The sequence below is a fragment of the Dermacentor albipictus genome, chromosome 3 (assembly GCF_038994185.2).
Source record: "Dermacentor albipictus isolate Rhodes 1998 colony chromosome 3, USDA_Dalb.pri_finalv2, whole genome shotgun sequence".
Taxonomy (NCBI): domain Eukaryota; kingdom Metazoa; phylum Arthropoda; class Arachnida; order Ixodida; family Ixodidae; genus Dermacentor; species Dermacentor albipictus.
The window spans coordinates 85,114,360-85,137,192 of NC_091823.1; the positions used below are offsets into that span (position 1 = coordinate 85,114,360).

Sequence of the window (22,833 nt, forward strand, 5' to 3'; positions counted from 1 at the left end):
ATTTTTAATCTCAGGTTTGATCCATTTTGGCTTTAGATAAGTTGTCAAAACTTGCTGTTAGATTAAGCCTTTTGTTCCTTCGAAGTCTCCCCCTCTTGGTAAAGAAAGGATTTTTTGCCATTCATGATGCATAATTATTGTGCTAACAAAGCTTAGTCTAACTTTTTTTTTTGTACCTGTAAGAACAAAATTATCTGCATAATGTAAAATCTATTTAATAAAGTTATGTGTCGCAACAAACATTTTTGTTTTATTTAGAAGTAGAAAACGTCATCAACGTCTTGCTCTAGAACTGTGTGAATTCAAGTAGTGCAGTCAGACGGCCCACTATGGGAAAATGACTTTATCATGGCTTACATTAAAATTGGAAGCCGAGCCAAACATGGATCTTTTGTAGGCACTGTCCTTGTTAGAATGAGAATACAACCAAGCCAAGCCATTCCTTTGCGTAGAACATCTACTGGCACAATCATTTTCTAAATATACAGGAGTGATGAGAGGTGTGCTTTTTGTGCCACTAAGATGAAAACTTGGATGGAAATACTATGGGATGGTGCACTTGCTTTATAGCCAAGAAAAACAAATGCACACTAGCTACTCAAAAAGGCTGTACAGAATTGCTAATCTTTCGGCTCACATGCTGTCTAGCACTAAGTTGACACAACAGCAAATTCTGTTATGCATACCAACTGAGACATCCATGGGCAGACTATGCAAAACATACAAGATGCTTTCACAGAGGTTCCCTACTGAAAAAAAGATATTGAAATGCTGTCCTAAGGTTGTGCTCAAGCCGTAAAAATGAACTTGATTGGTATGTTTTGACACTCATGCAGGGACGTCCTAAGGATGTCCTAACATACTTGTGTACATCCCGAGGATTTCTTTAGGAGTTTATGGTGGTGTTCTGGATGGATCATTGTGAATAGGAGCATTATCAGGGTTGTCCTCCCTGTTGTTTTTCAACCGTAAAAGTCCGATCTAGTGCCTCATGGTAAATGATGCACGTAGCAACAAATGATGGAGATACAGCACACCACCATGATCAAATAATTCACACAAATTGGATGAAATAATATCTCACCTGAATGTCTGTACTCGCAAAGTTACACCAACCTAAAATTCACATGATTTACATTACCGACCTCAATTTTGTTAGGTAAATTTGAATCATTTGCTTTTTTTTCTGCTTTTTATGGCTGGGAAAGAAGAAGAGAAAAACTTTTTCCCAAGATTCTCTGTTATTATTAGTTTTTTTTTTCTTTTTTTTTCCAAGCCCTCAAATTTTAACAGTACCACTCAGTTCTAGGTGGCAGATGGCTTCCCGAAAAGAGTGCACCTAATAATGGGATGTAGTACAGAATCTCTGGTCATTGCAGCCTCAAGCACCCCAGCTGACAGCATATCAGGGTTGGCATTCTCAAGCACGAAGGCTTCCTGTATTCTTGGCTCACCAAGGAAAGTGATCCAGAGAGACACATACTCAGAATGTCAGCATTACCCAAACTGGCTCCCAGCCAGTAAGTCAACCTGTAGTTTTACCTGCTTAAGATCAACGTCCAACACAGCAAACTTGGCGAGCTTTGTGCGACAATTAAGCATTCATGTTCAAGCTGACCCAAGAACAGTTTGTAATATGTGAATATTTCAGACTGGGGAAACTTCATTACGCCAAACACCACAGCCAAGGCTTCTTTGTCCAACTGACTCTAGTTTTCAGCTTCTGTTAAGTGTCCTGATGCAAATAACACAAGCTTTCCTACCCCAGATTTAAGTCAGTGTGCCAGAACTGCTCCTATGCCATAAGGAGATGCATCACAGCGAAGCTACTATAGTGCCCAGCTCGCTCAGGAAGACATTGTCTCTAATCAACTTCAACTAGACCTTGACTAGGCATAGACTACAACTACAGGCTTTCCCGCTCAGTTTAATCCAAACGCCATTGAAAATAATCCAGGTGTGTGTCAATTTAATCTGAGCGCCAGCATTTTTAATCCCAGTGCCAATAATTTAATCCAGGCGCCACCACATTTAATCCCAGCGCCATCCGAATTAATCCACATGCCAAGTCATTTAATCCTTGCACCAGCCATTTTAATCCAAGTGCCACACATTTTAATCCCAGTGCCAGTCAATTTAATCCTGTTGGAAATTGATTGAGAAACGAATAATTCTTGCAGAAGAGCTCGTAACAGGCGTCATGAATGCCGTATATTTATTGATGTGATCCCTATATTGGCGACAGCACTATAGGAGCACAGTTTCCACGCTACCGGTGTTGTTTTGGTTTCTTCAGAAACAATTCCGTGTGTTATACCGCTCGCTCATTTCCTCCTTTTCAAGCCGCATTTCCGAGTGACAAGAGACTCACATAAGTGAGGTAGAATCGTGACGGATTTTACGCGACTTGTGTTGCGATCATGACATGCGATTTTCTTCCCTATCGCCTTGCATATCGATCGACATTGTTCGCAAGGGTAAAAACTTGCTCACCATTACTCAGGCACTTGGCATAATCACTAAGCACCACTCTTCTCACGCATGTGCTATCCTAAACTGCCGGCATGCTTATCAAACGAAGTGCATAGTTGGGTGAAAACCATGATGACATCATGTGAGTCACTAGAGATCACCTCATTGGCTGCGTGATAGTGAGCCAGTTATTACCCTTTATAGCCACTTCGTTTGATATGCATGCCGACACTTTAGGATAGTGCATGCGTGAAAAGAGTGGTGACGTCACGAGAGTCACTAGTGATCACATCACTTCAGTCAATTATAGGGAGCAGGGTTTTAAGCTTTGAAAGCGATTTCCTTTGATATGTTAGTTGCCTGATCAGGATATGTGTGACGGCGGTGACGTCGAGTAGGTCACTAGTGACCTAATCATGTCACTCAAGAATAAGCTGTCACATTCTCAGAACCAACTGGTTTGATATGCATGTTGGAAGCATAAGAGTGTATGCAAGACACAAGCTTAGTGAGCTATATTGAATCGCTTAGTGATTATGTCAAATGCCTGAGTAATGGTGAGCAAGTTTTCACCCTTGCGAACGATGTCGATCGATATACAAGACGATAGGGAAGGAAATCGCACGTCATGATCGAAACTCATGCCGCGTAATATCCGTCACGATTCTGACTCACTTATGTGAGTCACTCTTGTCACTCGGAAATGCGATTCGAAAAGGAGGAAATGAGTGAGCGATATAACACACGGAAGTGTTTCTGAAGCAGCCATGACGACACCAGTAGCGTGGAAACTTTGCTCCTAAAGTGCTGACGGCAATATGGTGATTACATCAATGAATATACGGCATTCATGACGCCTGTTACGACCTCTTCTGCAAAAATTATTTGTTTCTTAATCAATTTCCAACAGGATTAAATGGACTGGCACTGGTATTAAAATGTGTGGCATTTGGATTAAAATGGCTGGCGCAAGGATTAAATGACTTGGCACGCGGATTAATTCGGATGGCGCTGGGATTAAATGTGGTGGCGCCTGGATTAAATTATTGGCACTGGGATTAAAAATGCTGGCGCTCAGATTAAATTGGCTGGCACCTCGATTATTTTCAATGGCGTTTGGATTAAACTCAGCGGGAAAACCTGTAGACATTCAGCTAGAGCAGTGTTCTTTCTGTGCTGTCGCTCTCTATCCTTTTGTCTTTTTTATTTCTGCTAAGTGCTGAAACTGTGGTCATAATATCATAAGGATGTCTGCACAAGTTAGCAACCTTTCGCTTTCCTGAAACCTAGCTTGTTTCTCTAGTCCTCAGTGCCACGGTGCCTTTCTTTAATAGCTGGTACAAGAGTTGTAGTACAGAAATCAAACTTGGCAAAAAGGTTCTATAGAAATTGAGCAGTTCCAGGGAAACTCTGTAGCTCACATATAGTTTATGGCTTCGGGGCCTTGACAATTGCTCCACTCATTCAAGCACCGAGTTCATAATGCTCTTATTAATCACATAGCCCAGGTATTCTGCCCTATGTGCTCCAATAAATGCATTTCTTCAGTTTAAACTTCAAACCTATGTCACTCAGTCACTTACCTTCTCTAAATTGTGGCAGTAATCTTCATCTCATAGCCCAGTTACCATTATATCGCCAAAATAGACGACCACTCAGTGACAACCTTGCAGCAGGTTTTTATTAGGGCTGGAAAATTGCCAGTGTTGACACCACCCCAAATGACAGACGACTGTACTTGAAGAGCCCTTGGAAAGTTTTAATTGTCGCATTTTTTTTTAATGCATCATCAAGCTCTACCTGTTGATAAGTGTATCGAAGGTATAGCTTCGAGAACAGAGCACCTCCCCCCCAATTTTGCCCAAATGTCATCCATGTATGGTACTAGGTATGTCTCAATGTCTGCCACCTTGTTCACTGTCAGCTTGAAGTTACCACCTAGTCAGATGTTCACATTCTTTTTGAACACCAGCACTAGGAGTGCTGCCCATTCCGACATCTGCACCGGGTTCGAAGTGCCTTCACATTGGAGTCTGAATTTCCTGATCTTGAAGGTGCCAAAGGACAAGAGGTGCTGTCCTAGGCTGAAAAAATTTCACCTGCACGAACCTCAGGCACTCTTATCTTGGCCTTGACTCCATGCCGTACACCTAGTTCATCCAAAAACAATTCGGGAAGCTTGATTTCCCAATCGTTACTCTGTCTGTGCAATGCGCTTTCAAGAGGCTATGCAGTGTGGTATACCAAAAGCTATTGCCCAGTTTCTTCCAAGCAAGGCACAAGAACTGTTTCTAATGACAAATAATGGCAGCTTGGCCTGCCTTCTCCTGAACTCAGCGAGTACAGTTACCTTACCATCGACGACTCACTGGTGGCTGAAGTATCCCTTCAACTGAATTTATGAGGTACCTTCGAATGGGCAACTTAAAGAAATGCCTCAAGAATTCTGCTCTGTCCATCTAGTACAAGGCACTGGTGCCAGCTAGCCTTGCATCAGCACACATGCGTGAATGCTCGACTCCCATAACCTTTTATGGTCTTTTTGTATTGATGGTCCCATTCAGCAATCCCAGCTTCGCAGCTACACGGCTGTTATTGTCCAGCGATTCAGTTTCACCGTCAGTACCATCCTTTTCATTCATTTCATTGCATTTCATTCATTGCCGACACAGTGCATCAAGCCTGTGCTCTAGACAAATGTGCACTAGGCCTACTGATCGAACTGACCACCTTCCCCAGGTCATCCACTGGCACTGCAAGTACATACCATCTATCTGGAACATCCAGATTTCTTGCCACCTACCATGCAATTAGGTGCCTCTTTGCTACTCAGCCTTTCTTTTTTCACACTAAAAACAACTGTTACGCATCACGCATTCACTACATTACCCACTGCAGCAATGCCAGGAGCCTAGAACATCTGCCTATCATGGCAGCTGGTGTATATCCACCGGTGATGCATGGCTGGCCAGTTGTCGTGCCCTTGGTGGTGGTGGCCTTCATGCCATGATGATTTCCATGGTCCGCTCCAAAGGAAGGCCTTCCTCTTCTAGTAAACGCCTCCTCATGGCATCATCTCAAATACTGTGGATGAGCCACTCTCTCAGATCCAGTTCTTGTCCAAACGTGCATGGTTCCACCAGTTTATGCAGTTCAGCGACGAAGTCCTTTGCTGCTTCCCTCTCTCTTTTCACCCTGCAGTATAACCGGTAGCACAGAACAATTACGAAAGTGTTTAGCACGTAGTATGTTGTCAGCAGCGGTAGGCTTTCTTTAAGCATGATGTCACCAGGTCTCTTGGAGGCCAGTAGTCTCCATAGTAACAAGCATGTTGGCCATCCACATGGACTTTGGAACACTTGTCCTTTCTTGTCATCAGCAATGCTGTTGGCAATGAAGTATTATTCCAGGACTTCGACGTATTCCTCCCACTCTTGGGATTCGCTAGAGAATGCTTCTAACTTCGCGATTACAGCTTTTGGCATGAGCTGCCGACAAAATTAGAACAAAATAACTAAACAAAACAAAGTTACTCCAGGTACCTTTATTAGCAATTGTTACTCGTTAATAAATATGTTTGTTAAAAAGTGGCCAGGCACATTGGCTGGCCAGAACCAAACTCTTGACATCGTGCCTGTGCTGCTTGATACAGGTGGGTCAACCATACACTTCCTGGTTGCTCTGCAGATGCAGCACCACCTATGATCACTACACACTGTTTCTACAATTGCATCCTTTTGTTTTTAAGTGTCAATTTCATTAGATTGATAGTGAGTTAATCTATTTAGATATTCTGCCGTACTAATCATGTTCTCTCTTTTCTTTCTTGCGGGCCAATGTTTATTGGTTTAAAGTGTGCACAGTTATGTTAGCTATGGTGTGTACAGCATTAGTCAAAAGAAACAAGGGAAGTGGTAGCACAGTTCGCAGGGGCTTGTGAAGTCTGCAGGGGTTCGGAGCGTTGAAATGGCATGGACCCTTCCATGCCTAGCTGGTCTCGACTGAGCATTGTTCGAGGAAAAGGGAATCATAGTTGTTGAGTCAATGTGTAGTGTTTGGACCTTAAAAGAAGCTACTTGTCACTTGAGCTTCTTGTATATAGCCCCTCTGAACTAACCCTACTGGGGCAGAACTGCAGTTGTGTAAAAGCACAGTAAACATGAACAAAAAATACAAAAAAAACAGGGAACCATGCGCAGGCACTTTTTTACCTACAGGCTGACAGACATGTATATGTTCAACACGAACAAGGATAATCTTGCTCTTTTGTGGATAATGAAATGGAAGGCTTACTGACACATGTGTCGCCTTATGTTGATATGTGACTAGCTTCTATTATCAAGTGTGCCATCTCACACTTGCTTCTACTCATGATGACTTTCTTTAAATCTGGGTTTTCATTTACATCTTTGGCAATGAATGGCAAGAAAGCCGTCAGCCGCCACATTGTTTACTTTGTTATTGTATTTTCGTAGCCTATCATTTATGTATCTACCTGTTTGACCAATGTAGGATCGTCCATACCTGAGAGGAATGCGGTATACCACACCTGCGATGCAATCAATTAGTTTGTTTTTATGCTTCTTTTCGCATGCGGTACCTGTGATTCTTTCTGGCCTTGTGTTTCTGCGCAGGCTCACTAATTTATTAGGCGCCGGAAAAACATTGTTGGTGCTGCTCCTTCCAGCAATCTTTTTTAATCTGTGGAAGAACCTATGTATGTAGGGGATGACAGCAACCTTTCTTTTGTTTATGTCAGTGCTTGTAGCATCCACCTGCTCTTAACTGCTTTCCTGTGCCTTCTTAAGCAATCCTTCTGCAAGTGACACAAGCATGTGGCTCGGGTAACCAGCGCCGCTTAAATGTGAGGGTTGCCATCCGAAGCTATTGGGCATTAGGTGCTGGCATGACTTCTTCAGTGCTTCACTGAAACGCATCTTCGCGATTCCCCTCTCACTTTATTTCGTCATTCCCTTAGATGGCTGCTATTGGCCAATAGCTGAAATCAAGCTGCGGTTGGCTACATATGGCGGAGATACCACGGCCACCGCAGGGTGCCACCACAAGTCCACTGGCTGAGGACACTGCGGCTCACTGAGGACAATCACGTTTGACTTGTGTTTAGCACGTCGTAGGGTGCCTTCATTTCATTTTCATTGTCATGCCATTAGGTTTCTGTTTGATGTCCTTGCCCTACATATAGTACATTCGAGTTAGCAAATTATACTGTGTTCGTCACATCACGCGGTTACTTTATTAGTTGTCAATGAGATTATGTTACAGTGCTTTCTTTTTCATGACATTTATGCACATGTAATTCTTCAGTCATGCTATTCATACTAAAGCCTGTAATTCTTCCACGTTAACGATTTGTTGAAACTGCTGTAATTTGTTTTATTACATTTACTCTGGAAAGGAGGTCCCGTTGCACTCTTTGACTTCGGGACCTCCTTCTGTATATTAACATCTTGTAATCTTTCTCATCATTTCAATAAAAACTGACTCTGATTCTGAGAGGTGAAAGCCACGGTGTCTATGTTAACATCCAAAATGAACTTTGAACTGTGCACAACGATGACATATAGAAGGCGGAGTGTTGTGGGCAGGCCCCACTGTGCTGTAACCCTCCCAGTGTTAGGCATTGAAGAAGGAATGGGAACACAACAGATGCCGTGTTTGATTGCCATTAACTCCAATTCGCTGAACTAATTGAAGTACTTCTTGTGGTTCTTGTGGCAAAATATTTCTGAAATAGCCTATTTTCACTTCAAATGCCTTTCTCCACTTCGATAAAAAGTGATTCAGGACCCCTTTAAAGGATGTCCCCCTACAAATCTCCTGTCATGCAAATTTTTGAAATCTTTCAAGTAAAGAGATATCACATTGTTCTCTCAGCGCAAGGCGGACACCCAGGCTGCGCCTCACGCCACCATGCCCCTGGAGGCTCTATGCCTGGAGGTACATACGTTTGTATAGGTGTTCTGTGGTACATATGTCACCCACACAGACCGATTGAAGCGCATGGTTGTCAGCAGCCAGATAGGGGCTTTACAGGCAGAGGATTTGTCGCGACACCTCGTGGTGGCTGCGCTATCTACACTACTACAGTGAACTATTATAGCTGCAATATTTTCTAGTGCACTGTATACACTACACAGGACACAAGTGCAATCTCTGAGGCCATGCGCAGCAGATGCAGGCATGCTGCGGTTGTATTTAGACTGAAAGTGCAAAGATGAAGCACTTTTTGGGTGATTTTGGGATGGCAGACCGTCGAAGTCGAACCCACTTATAACGATACCGGTTTTAACAATATATTGGTTTTAATGATGAGAGTTAAGCAGCTGCATCGTTAAATTCTGTATGTTTTCTATTGTGAAACAACCTGCTTACTACAATGCTTCTATGCCGCACTATCAGTTATAACGATGAAGTATTACTACTGGGTGTCTGTGCCGAAAGGTAATGGAATGCGGAATCCTTGAAAAGAAAAAAAGGAAAAAGAAATTCGAGCCGCTGCACGCCGCCGTGCGGGATATCCCGCCTTCTCCGCTTCGCCAGCCTCGCGTGCCTCTCCCCCACGGAGGAAGGAACTTCTCCCCCGTCTCCCTTCTACCCTCCGAACACGAATGGGCTGCGCCCACAGCTCGCCGCGCCACCCTCCCAAACACGAATGGACTGCGCCCGCGCCAACTTCGCTGGCTGTTCATGTCGATGTTTATGCTAAGGCATATGGCCGATAGCGCTAGGTTTGGGTCTGCGGCAGTTGCTGCACTTGCTGGCTCCTTATGCTTAGCGGTCATATGGCGCAGTTCTGCCTTTCTGGCTTCTATAGTTATGCCAGCGGATTGGACCATTCGTGCTCGTCTTTGTTGGTTGCGTCGAAGTCGTTCCTGGCCACATGTGGTTTCTCAGCCTGGTTCGACTCGCCGCCGAAACGGGAGATAGGCGATCCGCCCGCTGATCATCGGCAATGCGCGACGTTGCCGATGGAAAGAAAGCGCGCTGCTATAAACGAAGTGCTTTCGTCGCGAACGTGCTTGCATCGGATAGCGACGGCGGCAGCGATGACGCGGTAGGGCAGGCTGCCTCGACGTTTTCCTCGGAGAAGGCCCTGCGGATGATACAGTCCGCCCGAGGCTTCGTTTTCGCGAAGGACCTTCCGCTGCACTACGTGGAGCACCTGAGTGCCTTGGAGAAGGATGTCTGCAAGCGTCACGTAAAGCAAGCGAAGCTGGTGGACGTGGGGTTTTCTTGTGCGATACCTGTGAGAAATACGTGGCGAGGTGCTTGTGGCGATCTCGCCCCAGCGTTTCTTCTGGATTTCTCTAGCTGTGAGGCTGCCGCGGCAACCGTCTCGCATTTTTTTTAAAAGACCGCTTTTGAAGCCACCAAAGCGATGCCACGGCGCAGTTGACATGTCACTTGCCGCCCGTGACCCCGCTTTGCAGTTGTAGCAGTGCCATTCTTGAACGCCGACAGACGCTCCTTGTTGCACGAGATCGGAGCGCCCAGGAAGCAGAGTTCACAGTTAAGCGAGTCAACGAAATTAGCAGATAAAGGAAGGTGGTGTGGAGGGGCAGTGGCCTCCTCGCCATTGTAGTTTTCTCACAACAGCTCTACCATCCCCCTATTTTGATTATTTTTTCATGCAACCCGGTTATAACAATGGAATTTTCGTGGCACTTGAATATTCTTAAGTGGGTTCTATTGTATTCTTATTTCACTCAATGTTAGCAATAATAGTATTACTGAGAATGTTATCGCGATCTCGAAATCCGCCAATATCGGTTGGTTGGCTGCTTACGAATTAGCTGCTGATGACATTGCAAAGGAAAAAGCAAATAATTTCTGCTGGGCCTTTTTTTTTTTTGGTACACAAGATTGTAAATGACCTGCTGCATGCACTGAAATAATATTTGTCAGGCATGTTTGCAGGAGCCTCCATTACAGATGGCTAATGTTTTCTTACTACATTCAAAAAGTGTTTTCGGGCCCCTTTAAGATTGACGCCAAGAAAAAGCCTCTAAATTCATTTTTAAATTGAAACAATGCTTTTAATGTGAGGCAACAAGCAAATAGTTGCTTGTGAAAGCAACATCCTTTGCCTGTGGCATCTAGGCCTTTGAGATGCTACATGACATTATACTAATCTCTGCATCAGCTTGGTCATAGCACAACAGCTTATAAATTTCTTTGTTGCAGTACAATTAATCAAATGTCATGCCATCGCTGTCATACTATTGTCATCACCCGTTAGCTGTCACACAAATACACATCACAAAAACAATTCTCACATCGTGTTTGTGCCGTGGCATTACCAGATAGAACAACAAATGTTGGGCTATCTGAAAATGCTTTACAGAGTCTCCAATGGTGCTCGATACTGGCTAAAGGCAAAATGTTTTGTATAACATTGGGTCCCACAGTGCAAGGAATCTGCGTAACCGTTTCTAAACATTCCGATTATTAGTACATTTTCACAGTGCCTATCCTGTCATAATTAATTGCTAGTCAGCTTTCCTATTACACGTTTGTCCGCCTATATCTTGCATTTTTTTACTGCTGTAAAGGAGGTGTGCCCTTGCTCTTTTAGTCGTCCCTGTGTTACGAAAGTAAATATATGTAAATTCGAGGCAGTTTTTATTCTTATTTCTGTTCTGTACAGCGCTGTGTGTATTTTGATATTCTACTTGTTTCATCAGATTCATATTGTTTTTAATGTTTCTGCCATGACAGCAAAGTAAAGTCTGTTAATCAGTTCATTTTTTATATATATCTTTATGGTGCTGGTGTTGCAATGGTGAGTTCTCTGCATGGGCTCATGCAAAAGAGCCACATGTCTAACAGAACTGTTAGAGAAACAGAATTTTTTTTGTGTGTGTGGCGTGGGGCATTTCGTGTAGTTATTTCTTTTTTTTTATGGCTGTTTGCTACTCACCAAAAAACATTTAGTACTGTCCTATTGTCATTTTAACACATCTCTAACATTACTACTTTCAATCTACTACTTTACACATCTCAATCTACTACTTTCTCATTCTAGTCAGCATTTAATGTTTTGTTTTTGTTATACAGATTGCTATGGTTACCCTTTCTGTAGCAATTTAGAAAGCTCAGATTTGTAATTGTGACAGAACAGTTTACATTTAGCTGATAATCTTTCGTGACTTTGTTGCGCTGAGTTTTTACACTGAAAAAAATAATGACTACAACAAGTAAGAATAAAGTGCAACTTGTAGTGGTCAATTTTCCCAGTGTGAAAACTCGGCACAACAATCGGGAAAGTGCGCCAACTAGTCTCATTTATCATTTTACTGGTCACAATGTTTATTTCGCCATCTGTAACAAAAAAATCACCGACAGTTACTCCCTAATGCGAAATTTGAGCACAACTCTCTACACGTTTTCATACACCCCTATTCTCTATTTAACTGCTCCTCAATCTCTGCCCATTTTTCCTTTCTTCTGCCGCCTTGCATGTTGATATAGCCTATTGCATGGCTAGCTCTCTTTATTGTTTTCCTCCTTTTTCTGTTATTGACATCGATGCTATTCTGAGGTTCCCCAAGGGGACCTTCATTACTCTCTGGCCTCCTGAGGGCTCATGGGCCCCCTAAAAAAGCAACAGAGTGACCAGCAAGACGCCAGCCCACTTCTCATTTAAGCCTGTAATTGAAGTGGATCCCATTCCTTTCGAACCACCACACCTTCTCACTTTCCTGTTTACTTTGACAACCTCGAAACTTTCTCTCGGCTCATTTTCCATATCGCCTCATTAGCAGCCACTACGGCTCTTTGTATTTGCACATGACTGTCACGTACAGGCATCTCCGGCATCATGCACCTGAAGGGACAGCTTGTGCAAGTCATCTACCTCTTTCGCCAAGCGGCTAGTCCTGTCCCTCTCCTGTTTAGGACGTCATTTAGCCTGCCTGCTACTATGGCAAGGTTGCGCACATGGGCATTTTCTGCAAGCTTTGCTTTTGCTCGCTCCATGACAGAACCCAGTGTCCACCCTGGAAATGTCCCTACTGCCACTTTTATCGCATTTCACCCTTTCCAGAATTGCCTCTGAGCACCTAGCCAAGTTTGATTCGCCAGCGATAATCACCATTTCACTCTGTCTTTCCTCTTCATGCTTCCCTTTGTCCTTTTTCGCATTATTCGGACTTGACAAAAGGCATTGACCCCAGTGCTCCTGCTTTTTTTTCGTGGCGGCCACAAGGTAGGTGCCGCTCTTTCCAGCTACCCCCTCCCCATCGTTGCACGCATTCCACATGTTCTGCTGACACTAGCTCGCCTGTGACGTCGGGGAATTGCGTTCCATTGTCACGACCATTCTCGTTCACAATGGCGGCCTTGTCCAGCTTTTCGTCGGCTACTTGGTCTTTTTTTCCACTACCTTCCATGCATTGTGCTCCGTATTAAGCTAATTTTTGAGCTCTTTGACCTGTTTGACAAGCGCATCCTGGAAAGCTTAAATTTTCTTCAGCCTAGCATCGACATCACAGTGTGTGCCAGTTGACTCGATTCCCTCTCCATTCTCATCCGTCCCCTTGTCTGCCTTGAGGGACCCCCCCCCCCTCCCCCCCCCCCGTACACTGCTTGCTTTTCCGGCTTCCTTGCCTTGTATGGCACGGCTTTTTCTAATGCAAATACTATAATAATGCAGAGCACGTACCTTCTAGCAAAAACCAATACGCATAGAATCTAAATCCTTAAATTGCCGCAAAGTAATTTGCACCAATGTTTTAAAAGCAATCAATGCTGCACAGACTTAAGGTATGCCACGTTTTCGCACATGTTCAACTACGTGGCTACACTCACTTTCCTGCCAAAGCAATATTACCGATACCAAAGCACACACAGTAAAACTAGTAAGACCATAAAGACTTAATGTCCCACCCAGTTGCACGTGTTGAAGCACATGGCGCGAAAGAACGCTCTGACTATCCTGCAAAGCCAAACATACACTTAACACACCCACGCACACGAAAAAAGAAAGAAAAAAGAAGGAAGCTACCCAATTATTATTTGAAAGGCTAAATATATTAGCAAGTGAGAAACAAAAGCAAGCTTAAAGCGTGCACACAAACTTATGATTTCGTCACCGCCATGGAGCCCTGGAAAAACGCGTCCATATGCCACAAAATCTCGCGCTCCCCCAGGTGTGCAGACGTGAGCGCCATCTGGTGGTGCTTCCAGATGGCTTCTGTTTCCACCCTGCACTCTTTTTGCTGTTGCAGTCTTCTGCTGTTCTCCTCACCCTTCCACCACTCCTCCTCCGCTTTCCTCCTCGCACTCTCTTTGCTATCACCTACTTTCATACCCCACTGTACTCCGCATTTGCTCTGTTACACCAAGGGAGGACATAGCACTTCAATGCTCAACGCAGGAATGGGTGCCCTAGAGCTGTGCTCTAAAACAGGAAGCAGCTGCTACAAAATACACTCCAGAATGCTTTTCTTCAGTCCCACCACTTAATCTAGTTTATCCCCTTTTCAAAATTACCGAGATCTCTTTCTTCATTGTGTGCTATTTATCCAATTGTTTGTTAAGCATATCATCCTCTACTGTGCATGGTAAAACAAAAATGGTGCTTTTAAGTTATTCAATTAAAAAGATGGACAAAAACAGTGCTTCAGCAGCATCCACCCATGGTGTGTGGACATACTGATCATTGAGTATAGATGTGTTTTCTAGATTTGAAGCACGGATGTGTACCATCTATTGTAGTACCCTGTTGTAGCAAATGAGCTTGTAACAGCTACCACACCAGGGTGCATATGGTGGCTGCTAAGGTTTTACGTTATGGAGTCTGGAGCACATACCTGAAGCTATATATAAGCACCATAAAAACACAGTATACCTAAGACAATGTATAATGCTTGGTCAAAAGCATGCAGTCTGAATTCAAAACCTAATTGTGCAAGCATACCTCCCATCACCTTAGAAACCGTGTGGGGTTGCATTTGGTATAAGAAAAATTTGCTATCCGATGGTCTTTGCAAAGGGGACTCCTTATGTATATATCATTGGTGCCAACAGCTTTGTTTGTGATTCCAGGGCTTATATTTGTGCTGCAGAGTACTTGTCTTGGCATTAAACTGTGAACACCAGATGTTTAATGCACTAACTATTTTGTTACGGCCACTTTAGCCTGTATTACGGTTATTACTGCTATATAGACTATGGTGAAGGGCATGAAACTGACTGAAACTGTCGGCATGATCGCAATTGCTAACACTTGAAAACACAAATGCAACACACACACACATAAGTGATAACACAAATGCATGTTGTACCAAATTTGGCATTTAAAAAATCATGAGCCATACCACTCTGTGAAGGTGGGTGACCAGCAAAGCTGTTTAGTTCATGACACAGAGCTGACACAGAATTTTGAACAAAGGTAGGAACTCATTTATTGCCTTGAAGGGTGGTCATTATTCATCTTCATCTGCGTGTCATTATTTTTTTATTGCGATGGTGCGATAATCACCATTTCACTCTGACCTTCCTCTTCACGCTTCCCTTTGTCCTTTTTCGCATTATTCGGACTTGACAAAAGGCATTGACCCCAGTGGTGGTAACGATGGCTTTGTGGTCGCTGTGGTACACACTGATCGACTTGGGTACAACATTTGACACATTCTTAGTCTGAGTCAAATCTATGTATGACTAATGGCTCATGCTCACAAGATGTGTTGCTCAGCAGCTGCTGGTTTTATTATTGTGCTCCAGTGTGAACAACTACCACCACCTCGGGGAGCCGGAGGAAACTAGCTATGCACGTGATTGAAGCACTGCTGCCCCAAGGAGCAGGTGAAAAGGACGCATCCATGACATTTCAACGGCACTGCCCACAAGCGCAAAGTAGACACGCAGTTTACCCATCACCCCACTAGAGCAGAAGGAAACTAGGCAGGCATGGGCTTGGAACCACAACAAAGGGAGGGTGTGCTGAGTTTTTGCTCATGCGCATGAAAATTTCATGGCAGGCTAGCCATAGTGAGCTTTGCTGTAAAACAACAATTCAATACAGCTGACAGTAGTGGAAGCATTTTTTTGTTACAATGTTATATGTGTATCCAAAATATGGAAGACTTCACCAAAACATTAATTGGCTTCCATGCTTGTAAACGCTGCGGCCAACCTTCACTCAGTTTAGGATTTCTCGCACAAAAAAAAAAAGTTTACATTTCTTGGTAAAAAATATGTGCAGGTTTTACAAACCTTGTCATTGAGTAATCGCATATCAGATTACCTTTAGCAAATCAAAATAGTCTGGCAGCCACGCTGTCTTTGATCTTACCTGAAATCAACATCTAGACCTCCTGACAAAAAATAAATATCTCATGGTTGGCATAATTATCCACGGTCTTTTATTTGTTTGGCATCTTGTAATTGCAGTTTTGCTTTCTTTGTGCAGCACCGAGGCATTACAACTGCCCAGCTGAGGGTGAAATATCTCATCTTGGATGCCTTCATCAGTGTCATCTTTGCAACTATAAAATTGGAAGACTGATCTGAAAGTACACAGCAGGGTCCACACAGGCAAATGTCCACTTGACTACCATTTGTCTCCTAGAGCTTCAAGCGAAGGTTCATGTTGAAGCAACACTTGTGCACCCACACAGATGAAAAGCCACTCAATGTCCTTCATGTCTTCTGAGCCTCTCACAAAGATCCACCCTGAGGAGTCACCTGCACATCCATGCAGGGAGGCGTCCATTTCAATGTCCCTCATGCCCTCGGACTTTTCCACATGATAGAAACCTTGAGAGGCAACAGTGCTGTGATATGGGCAAGCAACCATACCGCTGCACAGTCTGCTCCTTGTCCTTTATGTATTTAACTCGGAAATACGGGCTTGTTGCTCATGCTAACTTTCCTGCATTCTGGCAGCCCAATAGGACTAGACAAGGGACACAGACAAACAGAAAAGGCATTGACTTCAAGTCATGATTTATTGCAATATGGCACGGATGAGCTGGCACATAAAACAACTGATAGAGGAAAAAGGAGGGAGAAAAGTTTTGTTGTAGCAAACTAGTTATACGTTTTTCCATATGCGTTACAATCCTCAATCCAGACATCTTAGTTCTTTTGATTATGCCACTGAAGAAGCATTCGCACATGTTATTTTCAGTGTTTTTGGAAAGGCCTCAAAATTTGTTCTTGCTTGTTGATTAGAGAGCTTTAGCTTGTCTGGTATTCGGGTAAATTCAGACGGAGTAGGCGCTTAGGGGAGGGGGCAGAGAATATTCCTCTAATGTTAAATCAATTTAAAGCTAAAATAACAAATTTTTAGCACAACCGCAAATCATTGAAAATGAGAGGTGTAAACGTGAGCGACCTGCATGGTGCAGCCAAATTGTGGCGCAGAGCCCAGACAGACAAAAGCAGCTAATATTGCAGTAACCAAGTGTATTCTACTTCGCTGCTGGTGTAAATTTTCTGGAGTGGCATAATCATGTTGCTGCCAAAATTCACACCTGCAGCAAAGTAGAATGCGCTTGATTACTGCAATATCTGTTTAAGCTCTGTGCCAACAGGTGGCTGCACCATGCAGGCCACTCTCATTTACACTTATTCCCCAACGGCCAGTCCACCTGCGTTTACCCGAATGCCCTACAAGGCAAAACTTTCTATCAAAAGTGCACGAAACATGTACTTCATGTATTTCACTGATGTATTGGTACATTTTCATGTTTCTGTCCCACCATGCCACTGATGTACCTATACGTTCTCCCCTTTCTCCAATCATATGTACACTGTAACACACTGTTAGCAAGCTCCAAGGTGGTCCCATCATCTGTTGTACATTTCTAGAAGCATATTTTCTCCTTTTCCTGGGTTTGTTCAGTCTAGGATTTTGTTAGCGGCTGCGGAATGTGCTTCTTCGTAGACATGGTTCCGCCACGTGCATCCCTGCAGATAAGAGGAATGACTCCCTGACTTTGTGCACTGCTATGGCAGTAATTTTCTATTCAGATATTCATGATATGTACAAAGCCACTACTCGTGCTTTTTTTTTGCCCTCTGTCGTATGCTTACAAAGTTCTTTTATGTCTTCGGCTACCTGCGCTATGGCACACCTCCTTTAGCAATATGGAATAGATTGCACTTTGCTATAGGATACAGACTAGGTAGGCTGGACTGGTATGAATATATGAATTGAAATTCCATTCCGCAGTACCTTCTATGGTGCATGATGGGATGTTATCTTTTTCTGTTAGGTCCACGCTTTGTTCCCTCTAGGTTCCAGTGCTTCTGTTCCTTATGGAGCTATTTTTCTTGATTATATATTGTTTGAGCTTTTTTATTGTCTTCTAGCTCATAAATGTTTCTTTACAGCTTGACCTTGATTAAGAATTCAATGCACACGGTGTCTCTGAAAACTAATTAAATTCCAGTTTTGGAAATGTGTATTGTTAATTTTTGTTGATATGTTAATTCATTCACTAATGGCATATGATCATCTTTTGGTGTCATTAACATTTTATTGTGTTGGATGCTAAAAGCTTAGTTTAGGGATGGAGCTTGATGTCCTCTTTATTTTTGCTGCATAATGCACTGTTGTGAAATATTCATCAGGAATTCAAATTTTGAGCCTAGTGTTATGAGATACGTTCTTATATAATTCTGCTTGACTCGTTATATTTATACCGTGCAACAATGCACATGATTGGATAAAATTAAACATGTGAGTACATGAGAACTTGTAAGCTTAGTGGCCCATTTAGGTTTTGGATGGAGTACTAGACGATTCATTACATAATTTATTTTTATGCTCTGCAACATTTGTTGTATTCTTTTGTGTGGTAAGAGCAATGGTGTACTATGGCCCATTGTTAGTTGTATTGTCTACAATGGAGATGACCGTGGAGCGTGTTCATGGAGCGCATTTCTTGTTCCTACTTAAGCTAGTTATCCCATTGTGAAATGACATACTTTGTTTACTTTGTTGCGAAGTTTATGTCATCTTATTCTTGATAATGTGGAAGCTTGGGCAAGTTGGTGATTCAATATTGACATGATTGCACTGCGCAAAAGATGAGGACTGAAGGAAGAACACACCACAGGTGCTACACAGGCGTGTTCACTATTGATCTATGTTTTTGTTTATGGGTTATTGATGTCTTGCATGCTTGGTTAACAAAGAGTGACTAATTAAAACAACTCAGACGATGAAAATAAACAAAAGAAAATGCCGAAGCAGAACCTGACCATACTATGCAGACACATTGATCATTGAGCACTGCTGGGTGTTCTAGGCATTATGTATGTAGTAAATAGCTTAGGTGACGAATTACCAGCATAAAACCACGAAAAACGTGTAATGACAGCATGCTCGACCAAGGACATCTGGTCCCAATTCAACACATTGTGCAAGTGTGCTTCTTGTAGCCTCAGAAACTGTATGGTAATGAATTTTTTTGAAAAGGACGAAGAAAAGAGGGGAGGGGGAGACTTGAATTGGTACGGTTAGTGCTAAGGGGTGACCTTTTTGAACAATTATGTTGTTGAGGAAATTGTACTTGCCCAGGAGAGTGGTTATTTTGGCATTTTGACAATGGCACCTTCAGTTGTATTGCACTTGTTACGGGTGTGGATATGTGCTGGTGAAGATGGTGCAGAAATGTCTGTGCGCCATGTCTGACATTTAGAAAGAAATTACCCTAATTAGCTGACAGTGGCATAAATTTTTTAGCAATAAGGGAAGGTATATGGACTTATTGGTATGGCATCTTCTTTGTTGCAGTGCAGACAGAATGAAAGGGACAAAACTACATTGGACAGCACGCAGTGCGGTGCTCTGTCTAATTTACCTTTCCGTGTCCCTGTCAGTCTGTTTGCACTGTAGAATGTGTATTGTTTTTATTCTTTTGTTGTCAAAGATATCATGAAAGCATTTTGTTCACTATAATGATTTATCGTGAAAGCTTTAACTAGGGCATGAAATATTTTGTTTGACTTGCATGTGCATGTTTGCATGTGCAAAGGCGCATGCAAACACTGCACTGTACCTTCTCTCACTTCAATAAAGTTTAACGTTGCAACCCCTCCCCCTTTTTTTAGGAAAGTATGTTCACATTTCACAAACTGGGTCCTTAAGCAATCACACATATAAGAATATTGAGCAAATCAGAAATGTCAACCAGATCAACCTAAAGAACTATTGCATGAACAAAAGGCTCATGATTAGCGCTAGCATTGTATTGTTCTGATTTTTGCCTTTCCTAAGTGTAGTTTGTTTTCTTTGTGCAGGATCAGGGAGTTCTACCTCACCAACAACTACCGAGCATGATAAGTCGCAGCAGAGATGTCGTCTCCGATGTGACTTCTGTGACTATGAAACTGGAGAACTGTTATGTCTGAAAGCACACGTCAGGCTCCACACAACTGCGGGTCCACTTCTATGCCATTTGTGCCCTCAGAGTTTCTCGCGACGAGACACACTCAGGAAACACCTACGCATCCACACAGGCGAGAAACCATTTCACTGCACTTCGTGCCCCCAGAGCTTCTCGCGAAAAGAATACCTGAAGGAACACCTACGTGTCCACACGGGCGAGCGGCCATTTCAGTGTCCTTCATGCCCTGTGAGATTCTCACATAGGTCCACTCTGAAGAATCACCTACACATGCACACGGGTGAGAGGCCATTTCAATGCAATTTGTGCCCTCAGAACTTCTTACAAAGGAGTAGCCTGAATGATCATTTGCGCATTCACTCAGGTGAGCGGCCATATCAGTGCTCCTTGTGCTCTCAGACTTTTGTGATTAGCCGCCACCTGAAGAAGCACTTGCGCACTCACACGGGCAAATGATGATGCCACTGCACCATCTGCTCCAAGTCTTTTGTGTGGGCCAGTCGCTTGAGAGAACATATGGAAACACAGAACCACAATGACATGGAGTAGGTCATCAGCCACATTGGTGTACTTCTTCTAATAAATGCAGTAGGAATTGACAATATGTAGTACATGTGCAATATGCTGTCTCGCATTCTGGTCATCAGGAAGTAAGTAACCGTCTTTGCAATTGTATGGTATTTACCTAATATGTTTCTTACTTTAACTATCCTTGCTGTTATATTCTGTTGGATGCTCCAACAGAATTTCAGTGATGCCAGTTGGAAGAAGAAGAAGCTTTATTATAGAATAGTCCGGCAGTTCTTGCTGTGGTGGCCTCGGGTGACGGCTCGAAGTCCTTGGACTCGAGCGGCATCTTTGGCTTGCCGGACGGCTATTGAATACATGCACGATAACACCTATTCATGAGCTTGAGTGGAAACAGCTAAATATAACAGGGCGTGAAAAACAGACAGACCGCGGCGCTCTTGTCTACATTAGATCATATGTCCGAATCGTACTTCCCTAGGACATATGTAAAAAGCCTGTGGATCATTCTTGGATCTCCATGGGCTTGTCCCATGCATACGAATTGACGTTTGTGGAAACGTTCCATGAATGTCATATTGGGATATTGGGGTGTCCAAGAGATGTTTAAATATGGATTATTCTCATTGCATAATCCTGAGTACATCCTAAGGACATTTATTTTGGGATGTAGGATGCTTCTGAGACTTTCTGTGTTAGCAATTGTTCAAAGTATGTTTGTGGGATATTTGCTTGTGGATTCAAAACAGCCACAGTACATCCATATCGATTATAAATGAACATAATGGGGACGTTTTTTAGAATGGCCCAGCAGTGCAGCAGGCCTGCTGCATTTACCCATATTCCGCTAACAAATTAGCTTGGCCTGGTTTTGTGTTGGCTTGTGGGGCAGGATGAAAAGTAACTGCATGGCTCTTGAAGATCCATCCCAACGCTTCAGTAAGGCGACCAAAAATTTTTGTCATGCAAAAGTTGAAGTACTGGGAGAGAGTCCAGGAATGCAGCCCATCGCATCTAAAGAAGGCTGCACTTCAGCTAAGCACTGTGCACATAATTCCCTGCTACGGTAACCAAACACATCACATAGAGCTTGATAAAAATGCATCATATCAAAACATAAAATACAGTCTGCCAATTCTTTGACACGTCCGCATGAGCGTTGACTGGCCGGCTAGTCAGTGCCTTCTAACCATGTGAAGTGACAAGATCAGCAAGAGTAGCGCATGCGCACCATGTTCACTGGAAGTACAAGTTTCGTCTGCTAGGCTCTTTCCAACAGCACGACACAGCCCTTGGCACAATTAAGTCTATGCAAGCTCCCCGGCTTATGGAGATAACAGCTTCCAGTGAACTTGGGGTGCATGTGCTACTCTTGCTGATCTTGTCACTTCGCATGGTTAGTAGGCGCTGACCAGCTGGCCAGTCGCTGCTCGCATGGTACTGGTGAAGAATATTTTGAATGTATAAGCTATAATAAATCTGAACATGTAAGCTATATTTTTTTGTGCTAACATGAACAAAGCTGCAGAACTAAGTTCTGCAGGCTGCTGAGTCATTTGACAGTCTCTTTAGAAATAGAACATTTATTTGAGTAAAACAGCTGCAGGAAAATTTCAAGTTTAAATTTTAAATGTACTCGACAGTTTTCAGTAAAGCATATTAACCAAAACTAATAAAACTAAATAATTTCGTCATGCTACTAGCTCGGCCATTAGAAGTTATGGCACACCATGGCCAGTAAAAAAAGTGAAGGAATTCAACTCTTTACAAATGCACTTTGGCTAGCAAGAAAAGTTGGGAACTCGCGGTGAGGCCACTACGGAAGTTGTCATGAGGCTTGCTGCGAGCTCACTTCCGTGACTGCAGGCACATCAGTGCAAGATTTGCTGAAAAGTTCAGATATGTTAGCCACTATAAGTTACCAGAGCCTTCCTGTAGGCCATATTTATTTATTTATTTAACAACAATACTGTCAACCCCCTTGCGGGGGTCCTTACAGAGAGGGTTATGAAAAAATGCATATAAAAGAAAAGAACATGTGCAATAATCACAAACACAGAATACATCGAAATCAAGCGGCGCATTCGCACAGACAGTCATCCAGAGATTTTTTGAATTGGGACAAATCAGTATGTTCCACTACACACATCGGTAACTTGTTCCACATTTCAATCACATCTGGGAAGGAGGAGTTCCTGAATGTATTAGTGTGAGTGGTATAAGCTTGGATAGATCGGTTATGGTTGGTTCTGGAGCTCGGTTTGCCAGGTGCGAGTATGTATGTTTCCTTCCTAATATTTATTTGGCCTTGAAGTATTTGGAATAATAATTTCAATCGATGTTTTTGTCTACGCGTTTCTAGCAGGTCCAGTTTAGAAAAACGGAGCATTTCTGTGACTGAATCAGTCCTTCGATATCGGGAGCATATAAAGCGCACCGCGTACCTCTG

The 22,833-nt window shown here is 43.1% G+C and overlaps 1 long non-coding RNA gene across 1 annotated transcript; it reads left to right on the top strand.

Moving 5' to 3' along the window:
• The first annotated feature begins 9,182 nt into the window (after positions 1 to 9,182).
• Positions 9,183 to 20,470, top strand: LOC139057448 (uncharacterized). Its single transcript, XR_011512799.1, has 3 exons — positions 9,183 to 15,300; positions 15,908 to 16,032; positions 19,750 to 20,470. It is a non-coding gene; the product is annotated as an uncharacterized lncRNA (long non-coding RNA).
• The last annotated feature ends 2,363 nt before the right edge of the window (positions 20,471 to 22,833 follow it).